Consider the following 12,880-nt stretch of genomic DNA (forward strand, 5'->3'; position numbering starts at 1 on the left):
CCACTCTCGATTTCCCACATACTTTGTCCCTCTAATTACTTGGCCCTTTGGGTAAAGAAAGCTAACCTCATGCACAGGTGTCCCAAGGAGCTTTCCTCTGCTTGCTGAGTGTGATCAGATAGTGTCACTGAATATGCGATGAGAATCATGCTGTGTGTGGAGGGGATTCATCAGAGTGAGGGCAGCTAGCTGCAGATAAAGAGGATGCCAGAGAGCTGGATTAGGCAGGAGAGAAGGCTCTGTGGGCATTGGCATATGCTAATCCTTCCTTAGTCTGTGTATCAACTGGGCCTGATAAACCATTTCCACTCCAAGAGATTATTTATGTAAGTTACAACCAGGGGAGGCAAGAAAAGTACAAATGTTCCTTAATTCTTTAGAGTTTACTCTAGAGCTTCAAAAGGTTAGCAAGTCACTTTGTAATATTTCTATCAAAGAAAGAGGAAACCTGCCTTTTTATACCTAATGAAAAAGGAGAAGCTGGAATATGAACGTGTCACTGTCAAAGTCCTCAGGTATGAAAGAGAGAGACAAGTGATCTCAAAGGGGAAACATAAGGACATGGGACCATCAATGGAACTTGACCACAAACAGATAATATTTTATGAGCCAGTCCTAGGAAGGTGAATGGAGTGGTCTATGATTCTGCTATAACTTATGAAACAGTTAACGTACAGGAACTTCGCCAGCAGAGGGCTAAAAGAAAAAAAAAAGGGCAGGAGGTAGCTGATGATTATTCAATGTATTCTCAGGTACCAAATAAGGAAACCTGTTAAAAATCTGATAATGATCTCTTGGAGTTTTGAGTCTTTCATGTCTTAAAAATTAATAATAACTAGCCAAGGGCTTGACAAAAAAAATCTAGTAATCCCTCATTTTGGGTCAATAATTCCCCTTAAAGTCCCAGGAAGATATTGATTACAAATAGAAACAGCCATGGTGAGCATATCACATTTCAGTATCATCTTCATGTTTGCCCAAGTGCCTCTCTCTGGGAGCAAATGAACTACTTTGCCAATAACCTTGCATTTCCCAGTCCAATCCTCATTACCTAGTTTCTCCATCTGTCTAAAGGGAGCGTAAATTCAAGTCTGCCCTAATTCATTAGAGGGAGGGAGGGAGGGAGGGTATAGAGTAAGGACATGATGCCAAGAATAAAAGGAATGATTTTAACCCAAAAAAAGGTTAAAAAGTAAAATTTTTAAAACATTTTTGAAAATTTCATATATAAATAAAAGTTTAAAACAGATGTTCAAAGGCAAGATGGAGGTGTTCTAACTGACAACAAGAGTAATTTAACAGCACTGCCTGCACCACCTCTCCTTTCTGGATTTGTGATTCAAGTTCCCTAAAGTTAGACATCACAAGTGTTCTTCTCAAAAAAGACGCCACTTGGAAAGCCTGAGATGTCCGAAAGACGTTAATTGGCTAAGTTGCTCTCCCCACCCCATCCCCACTTCCTTATGCATCGCCCACACTTCTTGGAGCAACAGAAAGTTTAGTCAGTTATCCAGATGAAGTTACCGTCTGACCTTCATCGTTTAAGAATGAGCCAGTCAACACAAATCTGTCCTTTGGTCCAGATTCCAGCAGTGGGCAGGTGCTGAGGGGTGCTGTGTGGTACGGAGAACATGACCAGTACCCTGGGTGTAGTGGCTACACCCGGTGATTCCCATGAATGCAGTCAAAGCCCTGTGGTAAGTGCTTCACTTCTCAGAGGTATCTGAAAGAACTTCCCCTTAGTTTGGCTACCTAAAATGTGTCTTCTTAAAACCAATTGCCAAAATGGGACACTTCTCTCTCCAGTAACCAAATTCAATCCAATTGTCACATGAGCCTAGGAAGAAGCTGTGGGTTAAGGAAACCCTGGTTTCCTGACTCATGATCTTAAGAACCTACTCGACAGCCTCTGAGCATGACTGCCCTACTCCAGGACAGGAGGCCAGCATTGCCCCAGAAGAGCGGGGCGAGGCAAGATGTGGGATTTGGAAAAAGTAGCTTTCTTTTCCCTCAGAGATAAAATCTCTGCAGGCCAATTATGCTGTGCTTGTTAGACTTCTCTGACTTCTCCTTCTCTGCATGGTGATTCTCTCACCTTAAACTCTCACCTCAACTTCAGAGAATTTGCAAATGAGAATTTAGTTTTTCCTGACCTAGAAATACGAGAAGAGAATCCACAGCCCTAGTTCCCCTGGAGACATTCTCCTAAGTCTTTGTCGAAGTTTCACTGTGAGGAAGTTGTAACTTGCCCGTGACTTTCTGTCCGTGTACTCGGGATTGAGACTATTTGACCCAAAGTGCCCACTCATTCACAGACTACCTGTGGGACCTTTGAGCAATATTTCCTATGACATGACTCTGAAGTTGTACATGAGCTATGATCAATCTTCTCTTCGCAGCTGATGCAAATATTTTGTGAGACTTTTCCCCATTTTGTCTCACTATTGGAAGGCTCCTTTTAACTGGACACTGTCAAAATATTTGACTATGTGTGTATCTAGATGTCTGCCCTCATATTCCACAAATACTATAAAAATTTATTACCCACTTAAAGCATCTCAAATTATACATCCCTTCTATTGATAGACATCTAGGTTGTTTCTAGTTTGTGGCTATTGAAACCAACACTATGAACATTCTCTTTCTCACACACACGCACACCCCCATCTTTTTTTTTTTTTTTTGAGGAAGATCAGCCCTGAGCTAACATCTGCTGCCAATCCTCCTCTTTTTGCTGAGGAAGACTGGCCCTGAGCTAACATCCATGCCCATCTTCCTCTACTTTATATGTGGGATGCCCACCACAGCATGCCTTGCCAAGCAGTGCCATGTCCACACCTGTGATCCAAACGTGTGGACCCTGGCCTGCCGAAGCAGAACGTGCACACTTAACGGCTGTGCCACTGGGTTGGCCCCCACACGTATCTTGTGTCATATATGTGTGCAATTGCTTACATTATGTGCATGTCCAGCTTTAGCTAATATTGTCAGTTTTGTTGAAACAGTTGTACCGGTTCTGTTCCCGCCAACTATGTATAAGTACTTCTTTGTTCTAACCTTTCTCTACTGTCAGTTTTTCTCATTTTAGCAATGCTATTGGGTATATAATGGTATCTTGTTGTGACTATATTTTACATTACTCTGATGACTAACAAAGTTGTGCACATTTTAAAATATTTATTGGCCATTTGGATATTCAATTTTCTGAGGTGGGTGTTCAATTTCTTGCCCATTTTTCCATTGGGTTATCACTCTTTTTCCTATTGATTTTAGTTCTTTACATATTTTGAATATGAGTCATTTATTGCTTATATGTACCACAAAAATTTTCTTCCAAATTGTGGCTTACTTTTTCATTCTCTTAATGGTGCCCCTGTTAAAGAGATGTACTTAATTGTTTTGTAGTTCTATTTAAATTTTAAAATGTTTCTATTTATCAACTGTTTTTCATATAGTTACTGCTTTTTTGAGTCTTGAGTGAGAAATCTTTGGCTATCCCAAATCATGAAGTTATTCTTCAAAGTTTTCTTCTGGGAACTTTCATCTTTTAGATCTTTTTTACATTTAGATCAACAATATATCTGAAATTTATTTCTGTGTATGACATGAGATAGGAGCCCAGATTGGGTGTCCACATAGAAAATATCCTTCCTCACTATTCTCCTATGTTGACATAGATCGAATTTCAACTTATACGTGTACATTGTTTTCTAGATTCTTTTTTCTGACCGATTGGTCTATTTATCCATTGTTGTAATGATATTACATTGTCTTAATTACTATAGACTTATATTAAAACTTGTTTTATCGTAGTGTGAATCTTTCAACTTGACTCTACATTTCAAATTCTTTTGGCTGTTCATGGCCTTTTGAATTTCCAATCTGATTCTAAAATTACCTTGAAAACTTCCAGGAAAAATGCTTGCTGAAATTTTTATTTGGATTCCATCTAAAAATAAATTTGGGGAGAAGTGACATTTCTATTCTGTTGAGTATGATAGATAGTATCTTTTAAATTATATAAAAATGTAATTGGCTTTTACATCTTAAATATATACACGTGAAATGACTTTTGTGCATGGCTAGTGTCATTTCTTCTTTATATATTTGGTGAAGCCATTTAGCCTGAAGTTTTCTGTTTTGTTTTGTTTTTTGAGGAAGATTAGCCCTGAGCTAACCTCTGCTGCCAATCCTCCTCTTTTTGCTGAGGAAGGCTGGCCCTGAGCTAACATCTGTGCCTATCTTCCCCCACTTTATATGTGGGAGGCCTGCCACAGCCTGGTTTGCCAAGTGGTGCCATGCCCGTACCTGGGATCTGAATGGGCGAACCCTAGGCCGCTGAATCGGAATGCGCCAACTTATTTGCTGTGCCGCTGGGAGGGCCCCTGAAGTCTTCTTTGATAGAAAATTCTTAAATATGGATTCAAATTTCTTAGTATGTATGACTGTTCTGTTTCTTCATGTGTCCCCTTTGGTAAGTTTATTTTTCCTAGGAATTTGTCTGCTTCATCTAACTTTTCAAATTTATTGTCCTAAATTTGTTGATGTCTTCTTGTATATGTTTAATGTATATAGAATCTAGGAATGTCTCTTTTTCTTTCCCGATATTGTTTGTTTCATTTGTTTCTCTGCCTTTTTTGTATTAGTCTTGGCAATGGATTACGGTTTACTATAAAATATATGTATATATATATATATTTTTTTTACTGAGGAAGTTCACCCTGAGCTAACATCCATTGCCAATCTTCCTCTATTTTTTCGTATGTAGGACATTGCCATTGCGTGGCTGGTAAGTGGAGTGGGTCCATGCCCTGGATCTGAATCTGCTAACCTGGGCTGTTGAAGGCAAGCAGGTGGAACTTTAACCACTTGGCTGCAGGGCTGGGCCTTATAAAGGATTTTAATATCATTTGATGAAAGGAGAGCAACAAAGGAGTAGTCTCATCCCTTGAAAAATACTATTTAGTAGGTAACAGAGATTAGAAAAATATTGCCTCCTTCAAGAAGATAAATCTTAAAACTATGAAAGAAATGAAACATCACAAAAAAATCACCACAAAATATATGTGGAGAACCAGAGAATGCATAGCTACTGTGAGCTATGTCCAGTATACGACAAAGAATTATTGTCCTAGGATGCTGAAAGAACCATAGATCTTGTATCAGAGCCATTTCTAAGGATTTTAGGAAACCCTACAAATAGGATCACTTATACTAAAGACAAGAAAATCTTCTAAATTTTCAAAACAGAAAGAAATACATGTGCTAAGAAAAAATATCAAATCTACCTCACCTCTTTTAGGAGGAATGCTGGGCTGATGAAAAGGATTTGAGTTCAGTAATGTATTTGATGGTGTTATTGGGAATTCTATCAAATATTAAAGAACAAATTCTTTCAAATTTGCACAAGACTGTGCAAGCAAAGAAAAATAAAGGATCATATCATTACTCATTGCATGAGGTTAGGACGACTACCATACCAAAAGTTGACTGGGAAAGAAAAAGAAAGGAAAATTACACTTCAATCTGACTCAGGAAGACAGATGGGAAGCTCTCAAACAAAATAATAGGAAACTACATCCATTAGTCTATAAAGCTAACACATCATGACAAACTCAGTTGTATTCAAGAAGGAAAGTTTGGTTTAATATCAGAAAAAAATTGATGTTCTTAACCATGTTAATAAAGTAAAAGGAGAAAAAATCATGTGATCATATTAATAGACACACAGAAGATAATTTTAAATTTAGCATACACTTGGGGCTGGCTCTGTGGCCAAGTGGTTAAGTTCGTGCGCTCCGCTGCAGGCAGCCCAGTGTTTTGTTGGTTCGAATCCTGAGCGCAGACATGGCACTGCTCATCAAGCCACGCTGAGGCAGCATCCCACATGCCACAACTAGAAGGACCCACAACGAAGAATATACAACTATGTACCGGCGGGCTTTGGGGAGAAAAAGGAAAAAAATAAAGTCTTTAGGAAAAAATAAATAAATTTAGCATACACTCATGATTGAAAAACAGAGAATTTACTAATCTGATAAAATACATACAGAGTAAACATCATATTTATAGCAATTATTTCGAAAGTATTCCCTGTAATTTCAGAAACAAAACAATAATGTTGTTATATTCACCTTTGTTTAACATTATACTAATGGCTGTAGCCAGTGCAAGAATACAGGGAAAAAAACATAATAATATGAGGATTGAAAAGAAAGTAGCAGTACAGTTATTTTATTTGCAGATTATACAATTTTCTATATAAAGAATACAAAATAATCTATAGATAAATACGACAATTAATAAAATAATTAGGCATGGTTTTTTGATTAAATAAATCAATATCAAAAGTCATTGTGAATTCAGTTTCTGGTGATAATGGAATAATAGTCATGGTATTTATTCTCCTACTTTAAACAACTAGAAAACTGAACAACATATATTAAACAATGGTTTTCATACATTGGACAACAGTCAATGCAAGACAGTGATTCCTGAGAGAAGGGAAACAAATGGAGTGACCCATAAGTGCCCCTGCTCACTGCCTAGGGAGAGCTTCCAGTCCACAGGATGAGGAGAGGGAACCCAAACAGAACCCATGCCCATCCTGAGTTGAGAAGACATAATTTGCGACAGAACACCAAAGAGGAGGGAGCTGCAAAGAGAGGGAGCTTTTATTGTCTGAACATGGGTATCCTTCAATCTTCTGCTGATTACTAATCTTTGAGTGTACGTGCGGAACCTGCCAAGGCCAAGGAAAGAACCGCCAGAAAGGAGCAAACAGAGTGATCTCTGGAGGTAACACGGGGCTCAGAACAGCTGATATTCTCACCGGCCGGAATGGAAAGACCTCCAACACACAAGTCATCGAGTAGAGTCCTCAGAAAGTATAACCTTGCTAAAAGGGCAAATTGACCTTACACTTCAGCTTATTCTGAATCCAACCTAACAACCCTTGAAAGAAAGCCTCAAAAGATCAAAAAAATTCCAAGCAAGTTAACTACTTCCCAGAACAAAGTGCAGAAATATTTAAAGGAAAGAAAAATTCTTCACCACTCCAAAACATAAAACCTGCAATGTCTATAATCCAATAAAAAAATTTCCAGGCATTCAAAGAGGCAGGATAATTTCTAGGCCACAACACAAAGAGAGGAACCAAAAAAATTCATAATGAGGAGAAAAAACAATCAATAGACATATATATAGAAAAGACCCAGTTGAGATAATTAGGATACAAGCACATTAAAATAGCCGTTATATTTCACATGTTAAAGAAGCTAGAGGAAAATGTAAGTATGATGAAGAAAGAAACCAAAGATATTAAAACACCCAATTCAAACTACAAGGTGATGAAAAATAGATTTCTAAATGAAAAATACACTGGATGGAATCAGTAGCAGACTACACACTGCAGAAGAAGAGACTTGAGAACTTGCAGACATAACAATAGAAACTATCCAAAATGAAAGAGTGAAAAAATACTGAAAAAACTGAATAGTGCTTCAATAAGCTGTGAGGAACATCAAACCTTAAGTCAGAGTCCTGGAAGGAAAAAGAGAGATTGGGTCTAGGGGCAGACACAACCAATAGTCAAGAAATATTAACCCCAAATTTCCAAATATGATGAAAAGAATGAAACCACACTTCTGAGCAGCTTAACAAACCCCAAGCATTAAAAAAATAAAGAAAAACATCTCAAAGTACTGTATCAAAATGTTGAAAAGCAACAATAAATAGAAAATTATAAAAGCAGTTGTAAGGGAAAAAAAAAGACACAATATATACAGAGGAACAAAGACAAGATTAACAGAAGAACTGAAAGCAAAAAATGCCAACCCAGAATTCTATGCTTGAGAAAATAAATTAAAAAAAGAAAAAATGAAAGAAATAAAGATTATTCAGTCATGCAAATGATAAAAGTGTTCATAATCAGCAGGCAAAAGCATTACAAGCAAAATAAAGGACATAAACCTAAGGAAAAATAATAAAGATAAGAGCGGAAACCAATGAAATAAAAAACAGAAAAACAATAGAGAAAATCAAGGAAATCAAAGCTGATTCTCTGAAAATATCAATAAAATTGATAAACTTCTCTCCAGGCTGACCAAAAAAAAAGAGAAAAGACACAAATTATCAATATAAAAAAAATGGATGTGGTGACATCACTACTGATCCTACAGACATCAAAAGAATAAAGACAAAACCACTAGAATATATTTTATGTCAATACCTTCGACTATTAAATGAAATGGAAAATTTTTTGAAAGATGTGTGCTGCCAAAACTCTCACAAGAAGAAAAGTGAACTACCCTCTATCTAAAAGAAATTGAGTTTGTAGTTTAAAACCTTCCCACAAAAAAAACCACAGGCCAAATAGTTTCACTGGTGAATTGGACCAAACATTTAAGGAAGAAATATTATAAGTTCTACCAAAGTCTTCTACAAAATTGAAACAGAAGTAACTTTCCCCAACTAATTATTTAAGCATTATCCTGATATCAAAACCAGACAAAAACATCACAAATTTTAGGAAAAGAAAACTACAGATCAAAATCGCTCATGGTGACAGATATAAAAAAAACTTTTAAATATTAGTAAAGTGAATCCAGCTATATAAAAAATAAATATATTATTTCCAAGTTGAGTTTACAGTAAAGAACGCAAGTTAGCACACCATTCAATTGATCAACACTCCTCAAAAGTGTGAAGATATGAAAGACGAAGATAGATTGAAACTGTTACAGAATGAAGGAGACTAAAGAGAAATAAAAAGAAAATGCAATGTGGGATACTGGATAGCATTCTAAATTTAAAAAAAGAAGTGGGAAAACTGATGAAATTATATTAAGCACTATAATTCAGCTGAAAAGGAAATTATTTAACATTAATTGCGCCAATGTTAATTTTCTGGTTTTGTTGTCTGTACTATGGTTATGTGATATGTTAATGTTAGGGGAAACTTTTTGTACTATATTTGTAAAAATTTCTGTAAGTCTAAAACTAGTTCAAAATAAAACATTAAAAAAAAATCAATCAATGTATATCACCGTATCAGGACTATAGAGATTTAAAAAAATGATTACCTCAATGGATGCAGGAAAAATGTTTGACAAAACTCAATATTCATTAACAATAAACACTAAGGAATCTATAAATGGAAGAGCATTTCCTCAATATGAAAAAGGACGTCAACAAAGTTTTAATAATTGACTGCAATCTTAATGGTGAAAGATTGAATGCTTCCCTTCCAAGATCAGGAACAATCAAGGATGTTCACTCTCAGCACTCCTATTCAATATCGCACTGCAATAAGGAAAGCAAAGAAATAAAAGGAGAATTTATATGGCAAATATGCAAGTGAATGATGCCCAGCATCACTAGTCCATTAGGAAATTACAAGTAAAATCATAATGAGATGCCACTACATATCTGTTAGAATGCCTAAAATTTAAAAAACTGCCAATACCAAGCCCAAATGATGATGTGGCGCATATGAAACTCTAATGCACTCCTGGTAGAAACGCAAAATTGTACAGCCACTTAAGAGTTTGGTAGTTTTTTAAAATGTTAAGTAGATACCTTATATTCTAAAAACCCCACTTCTAGGAATTTACCCAAAAGAAATTAAAAATATGTATCCTGTACCCTAATGTGTATATTGGCTTATTTCATAATTGCCAAAAATTTGGAGACAACTCAATATCCGTCAACTAGTGAATGTATTAACAAATTGTGGTACATCCATACAATGGGGCACTACTCAGCAATAAAAAGAAGTGAACTACTGATAAACGCAACAGTTCGCATTAATCTTGATGGTAATGCTGCAAACGAAATAAGACAGACACAAAAGGCTACATTTGATATGATTACATTTATTTTAACATGCTGGAAAAGGCAAAATTACAAGCATAGAAATGGGATGAATGGCTGCCTGAAGCTGGGGGAGGGAAGAGGGCATTGACCACAAACTGAGACAAGATAACTTTTGGAAATACTGTCTGTCTTGTTTACGGTGGTTGTAAATATTTGTCAAAACTCAGGTAACTAGTTTAAAATGATGAATTTTAATATGTGTAAATTATGCATCAATAAGCATTACTCTAAGAAAGGAAAGTGACAAAGAAAACATAAATAATAGAATGAAAATAATGATATAACTACAAATCTAGCAGACATATAAGAACAATAAGCAAAACTTGAATAAATTTCAGTCAATAAATTTGAAAACTTAAACCATATGGACAAATATCTGCTAAAATATAACTTATCAAAAGCTGGAAGAGGGGCTGGCTGGTGGCGCAGCGGTTAAGTTCGCACGTTCTGCTTCTCAGAGGCCCAGGGTTTGCCGGTTCATATCCCGGGTGCGGACATGGCACCATTTGGAATGCCATGCTGTGGTAGGTGTTCCACATATAAAGTAGAGGAAGATGGGAATGGATGTTAGCTCAGGGCCAGGCTTCCTCAGCAAAAAAGAGGAGGACTGGCAGTAGTTAGCTCAGGGCTAATCTTCCTCCAAAAAAAAAAAAAGAAGAAGCTGGTAGAATATAAAATAGCCTGAAAAAATCCTAGAAGCATTAAAGAAATGGAGTCTGTATTTAATGTTTGCTATAATGCACCAAATTGCCCTCTGAAAGACATGAGGCGTTAGGCTCCCAACATCACTGTATGGTATTACGTATTTTCTCAAGGCCTCAACAAAGCACTAAATATTATGAAAGAATTGTTTTTGAAAATTTAATCCTCAGCATGAAAAATTTTTGTTAAGCTCATCAATGATTAAAGCAACATGAAAATAATAGTTGTCACCAGTTTGAAGAGGGTTTGGCAAGGGCATTTATACATAATTTTACACAAATGGCAAACTGCTCCAGTTAACAGTTCTGTTTTTCAACTGAGGTCTATATTAGTAGGTAGGTAAGAACTGGGGCAATATTATCCTGGACTATATTGCAAAAGATATGATTATTCTGAAATGTCAAGTCATATACCTGAGAAAGAAATGTTAGCAAGTTGATTTGTGGCTGTGTATAATACATACCACGTAATAAGGTTTCATTGTCAGACAAGCAAGTAATTATCTGTTTTGGACTGAACTGTGTTCCCTCAAATTTAATATGTTGAAATCATTGCCCCATAGTACCTCAAAATGTGACTTTTTGGAGACATGGTTTTATAAAGGTAATTACGTTAACATGAGGAATTAAAATGGCCCTAATCCATTATAATCCTGTAAAATCCATTATAATCCTCATAAAAGCGGAGGTTAGGACTAGGCATAAAGAGAGGGAAGACCACTGAAGACACATGGAAAAGACAGCCATCTGCAAACCAAGAAGAGAGGACTCAGAAGAAACCAACCTTGTCAACATCTTGATCTCAAACTAGTAACCCTCAGGACTGGGAGAAAATTAATTTCTATTGTTTATGCAACCCAGTCTGTGGCAGTTTGTTATGGCAGCCCTAGCAAACTCATACATTATCTCAGAGGTGTAAAAGAGAATCAAATAAATATTAGTTAACAGAGTGCCAGGCACTGTCAAAAAGAAGTTAATTACTGGGGCCAGCCTGGTGGCGCAGTGGTTAAGTTCGCACGTTCCACTTTGGCAGCCTGGGGTTTGCCAATTCGTATGCCAGGTGTGGACATGGCACCACTTGGCAAGCCATTCTGTGGTAGGCATCCCACATAAAGTAGAGGAAGATGGGCATGGATGTTAGCTCAGGGCCAATCTTCGTCAGCAAAACGGGGGAGGATTGGTGGCAGATGTTAACTCAGAGCTAATCTTCCTCAAAAAAAAAAAAAGAAGTCAATTACCAATATAACATTCAAGCAGCTATGGAAAATTCTCCACTATGGAAAAAGAAAAGAAAAACAGATAGTTTGTTTATTTCAAGTTTGGAACAAAAATTTTCTTTCTTAATTGTAAAAGTCTTTTACTGAGATCTTTTGGAAAAAAAATAACATTACCTCTAGTATCATTACACAAAGTGAATATCTTAGATGTTGTCAGGTTAATTCTCACTTTATAAAAGCACAATAATCACATCAAGATTGTTTATAAATTTACCCAAGCATTGCGTTTCTCTGAGACTCTGAAATAATTATACAGAACTGATGGGGTTCAGGGCAGGCCACTCCAAGATGCGCCACTCAGATATGCGGACTATTTTGAGCTGAAGACAATGAAGACTCCAAAGACTCAGGAAGAGCATCTGACCTTCGCCCCCCAAACTGCCTAAAAGACTTTGACACAGAAGGCCTGTTCCAGGAAGCAGCTCATACCATATGACAGCTATAGTATGCTGTAAAATAGGTGTGCGAAAAGGATACCAACAAACCCATTTTTTGGACCTAGCAAAACCTGTTTAACAAACGTTTGCATTCCATCTCTATGTAAATTGTCTTCCTCCCCTTTTAAGTCCCAAATCACTATCCCCAACGTCCTCCTTCTCTGTAGCTGAGGATACTTAAACAGGTGGCCTCAGCCAGATGGCTGAGTAACTTAGTTTCTTCTGGTTTTCTCCCATGTACATATGCTATTAAATTTTGTTTGATTTTCTCTTGCTAACCTGCCTCTTTGATTATTTAACCAGCCATAAAAACCTTAAGGAAAGGCAGGGGGGAATTCTCCCACTTCCCCAACAACAGTCACGTACTGTGTAATGATGTTTTGGTCAGCGACAGACCACATATACAATGGTGGTCCCATAAGATTAGTACCATATAGCCTAAGTGTGTAGTAGGCTATACCATCTAGGTTTGTGTAAGTACACTCTGTTGTTTGCACAAATGACAAAATCGCCTAACAATGCTTTTCTTAGAACATATCCCTGTCATTAAGTGATGCATGACTATATAATCAAAATTTGCCTAAAGAGA

Source organism: Equus caballus, chromosome 4, assembly GCF_041296265.1.
Source record: "Equus caballus isolate H_3958 breed thoroughbred chromosome 4, TB-T2T, whole genome shotgun sequence".
NCBI lineage: Eukaryota > Metazoa > Chordata > Mammalia > Perissodactyla > Equidae > Equus > Equus caballus.